We start from the raw sequence: 4,183 nt of genomic DNA, 5'->3' as shown, positions 1-4,183 counted from the left end.
TATATGTATATGTATCTGGTGACAGATTGGCTCAGTCAAGCAGATTGTAGAATGAATCTTTCTTGGCAACAAATGTCTGAGCAGTTTTTTTTAATAAACAAAAGCAGAGTTGAGTTTGGTCAGAGTGAAGTACAAGACATAGGAATACAAAACAAAAACAAGACTTCACCCAACAATCTGAATATTTGCAGTGTATCAGAAACAGATAAAATAATCCGAATTGTCAGAGGACATGCCACTGATGAGTTAGGAGAACGAAGAAGAGTGGGCGTGAAGCAAAATAAAAGCAGTGGGAGCTGTACATTCTCCTCGGCAGCTGGCGTTCGGAGGAAAGAGTATGTTCTCCATCTATTTAAAGATTTTTCCTCMACACCGCCTAGAATTATGTTTACCATGAGTGTAGGTGGCTTAGCACAAAATGAATCAAATCTTGCTCTATTACTTGTGGTACACAAATAACTACTGCTGTTCCAGGAAGTAAAGAAAATGCCACCGATATCTTGGAGAAGAACAATTTGTATCTTTTATTCAGCAGAAGTGATTATCATTAAAGACTTCTTAGCAAATAGCAGATTTGATCTGAAGTGGATATTGTTCTATCTGAAGAGCTACTTAAGGAATTGAGGATAGACAACTTTTACACTTCTGTAATTTAAGGGAAAAAAACGTGACGACTGTCTAAAACTGGCACAATGACAATTTCCAGGTCCTCTATTAAAATTTCACACAGTGTAGTTAATTGGTAATTCTTGCTGTAGAAGTGATCTTGTATTCAGGCTGACAGCAGGAGAAAAGACTTTATCTTTTCCTCTATCGTTCACTTTTTTCGGCTTCCTCATTTTCTATGCATTTTAATTTTTTTTCCCCAAGTAGAAGGACCATGTATCTATCACCAAAATGACAAGCACAATTTCTCCATCTCCCAGYCTCAAAAGAGCAAACCTTCACTACGAAGCAGCACGGGCCAGATGGTAGCGAGGAAGTTGAGCTTATATCAGGCTTCTCAGTCACATAAAAGCTTTTATGTTGTATCAGTTCATACTGGTTTCTTTGGATCTGGAATGTGTCAGCGCTTGTATAAGACAGAAAAGGAGAGAGGAGAGCACAGGCACAGGGAGTGAGATCAATGTGACTCTGAAATGAAAAGTGCCAAGAAGATTTTTTTTTTACCCGTCTTCGCAAGAACACTTTCTGCTGCATTTGTATAAACAGTTTCTTTGTTATCAGATGTTTTGATTGTTGGAAGCAAATGTGTGATGGAGTTTCCAGGTTACAACTGCAGCAAGAGTTTTAGAAAGCGGCTCTTTTTTTTTTTACAAGTTCATTGTTTTATGTAACTTTTTAGCTCTTTGGGATTGCACCCTGTTGCTCAGCCTTCTTGTAACTGTGGCAAAATTCCAAGCATGTGTTCTAACAGGTTTTAAAAATAGAATAGTGGTTTGTGTTTATTAGAAAGGCTCATTGAAGGTTTAGGTCAGGGCTATTCAACTAAACTGCTCAGGGGGCCACAGTTACTCAAAGCCAATAAATCAGGGGCCTAAAGTTGGGGTGGGGGCGTTGCCCAATAGTGGATGAAACACTGCATTATAAAGAAAAAGTATTTTTTTACTTTTAAATTTGTTTATTTTGTTGCATTGAATCATAAATGTAAAAGTGACAATTGATTAAAAATATTTTTATATTGAAGTTTAAAAACTTCCCTTTTTTGCGCGGGGCCTTGTTGGCAGTCCAGATGGAAGTCCTAATTTTTCTAATTTCCCTTTAAATTGAAATTTATTGATTGATATGTTTTTAAAAATATTTCCTTGTCTTATGTTGTTGTTCTTTTGGCTGCTCCCTTAKTCAGAGTTTGCCAAAGCGATTACACTCGCTCAGAAGATTTGCCAGTTGATTTATGATGAAAGTTCTTCCTGATCAGTGGTGGTTGGATCTAGGATTTTTTTTGCGTAAGGGGTCATCAAGGAGCCAAAATATTCATAGAGGGGCCAAATCTTTGTTCAGCATCCTTTCACACAAATCTCCAGTTTTGTTAATGTGTATACATTTAACCATTCACATGTTCAAACACTTGTAATGTTTTTTAAAGGGTACTACTTTACAATAACGCTCCCCTTAGATGGCTTTTTAAGAGTTAATAGATAGGTTTTTAATTCATCTGTAAACACTTTAGAAATTATTTAAAAAGTGTTTATTAAGCATTTATTAAGGTAAAAAAAAGAGACTAAACTGCCTGGTTTGTTTCCAAATACTGAGCCAAATCTGCTTGGGTATTAAACATTTCAGACAAGTTTACTACCTTTTAAGCACAATAATGATTAGGAAATTCATATTTTAACATATAATAATGTACTGTTTTACTGCATTATAAATATCCACACATATTAAAGGGATCCCTATTGTACAGTATAAAACTGTACACTATTTTAGATTGGGTTGGATTATTTGGTAAGTTAACATGACAGTTTTTTATTATTTTTGATACATCAACATTGTTGACAGTAGTTACATGTTTGAACAATAATTTCAAATATTGATTATCAACACTAAGTTTTAAAAATGATTTTTCACATTAGAGACCAACTTTTGATATTTATAAATGTTTATTTGTCATTAATAAATAGTGTACTGTATTAAACTTTATAAGTCTCCCTTTGACAGTTGTGATATTTATAATGCAGTAATACAGTGCAATAATAATATGTTAAAATATGTGTTTCTTATTGTTATTGTGCTTACAATGTAGCAAACTAGTCTGAAATGTTTAATACACCACCTTTAGATGTAATATGTACGTGAACAGATCCAACTCGTTATTTGGTAAGAAACTGGACAGTTTCGTCTTTATCATCATTAATTCTTGCATAATAAACATTTATTAATGATTTATGAAGTGTAAACTTTACAGACAAATTAGTAACCTATCTATAAACTCGTTATAAGCCATCTACTGTATAAGGGGAGCCTTATTGTAAAGTGGTACCAAAAAAATCTTGCACAGTAAATTCTCAGTCAATTCCCAGTTTTTCATACATTTTACTATACATAGATAGAATACTCTCAAACACATAACATGTGAAAAAAATCCAACCATCATTTTTCAGATGAAAGACTTTTATTACAGGATTGTTCAAATTTTCTTAAGAAGAGAAGAAGAATTGTGTAAACTTGATTTATTCTGGATTTTACTATTTGACTCATTAGCACATCTAGTGTTTGAACATGGAACTGCATCCACCATAATCACTCCCAGGTAAAGGACAGATGAGTGACAGGACAGGGGCACTTCAGGGGACCAATCAGATTTCAGCTGGGGCCAATGCCCCTGTGGCCCCGCCCCTAGAACTGCCCCTGTTTCTGATGCAACCTGGGCTCAAACCTACAGCTTTAGGATTACAAGACTGCAGCACTGACCACCGAGCTACTTTAGCCCAATCTTATAATCCTTACAACTTCCGTTGAAATTGAACATTTTTCTTTGACAGCTGATGTTGTGACAGGAAATCCCTTCACATAAAGTTTGGCATCTCTGTAAAGCTTAGGCATTTCCTTATTTAAGTATAGAGCTTGACTAACAACGTCTGTAATCCATGAGTTATTTTATTAGACAAAAAGAAAAAAATTGTATAGGTCYTCTGGACGGGTTCTTCTCTAATGAAACGTTTCGTCTCTTCTCCAAGAGACTTCTTCAGTCTGAGAGTATCAGGCAAAATTCAGGCTTTTAAGCCCAGCCTCCATGTGACTGATACTCACATCACATAGCTATCGTTGACGTTAAACAGAGGTGGAGGCCTCCGTTTTCAGTTGTCCCCCTCCTACAGCGCGGCCATTGCCAGTATCACTCCACCCCCTGTTAACAATAAGTGTTAATTAGGTGTCAACTATAGCCATGTGATGTGAGTATCAGTCACATGGAGGCTGGGCTTAAAAGCCTGAATTTTGCCTGAAACTCTCAGACTGAAGAAGTCTCTTGGAGGAGAGACGAAACATTTCATTAGAGAAGAACCCGTCCAGAAGACCTATACAATTTTTGTCTTTTTGTCACTGTGTAATGTTTAAGTTCTTGTACTCAGTATCAGCGAGTTCCCAGACTGAAGTACTTGTACTCATGCTCAGTTTGAGGAAAATGGTATTAAGATTCCGGCATAGTCACCTATGTAATAAAACAAATCGTATATATATATAT

At 35.8% G+C, this 4,183-nt stretch overlaps 1 protein-coding gene across 3 annotated transcripts in view; it reads left to right on the top strand.

Moving 5' to 3' along the window:
• Nucleotides 1–4,183, top strand: part of cpne5b (copine Vb) — a 155,510-nt gene that overhangs the window by 126,049 nt on the left and 25,278 nt on the right. The gene's annotated exons all lie outside the window — the stretch shown is intronic.

This window comes from Austrofundulus limnaeus, unplaced genomic scaffold (genome assembly GCF_001266775.1).
Source record: "Austrofundulus limnaeus strain Quisiro unplaced genomic scaffold, Austrofundulus_limnaeus-1.0 Scaffold11, whole genome shotgun sequence".
Classification (NCBI taxonomy): Eukaryota; Metazoa; Chordata; class Actinopteri; order Cyprinodontiformes; family Rivulidae; genus Austrofundulus; species Austrofundulus limnaeus.
The sequence above is the reverse complement of the archived record's forward strand: the minus strand, read 5'-3'. Positions and strand labels throughout refer to the sequence as shown.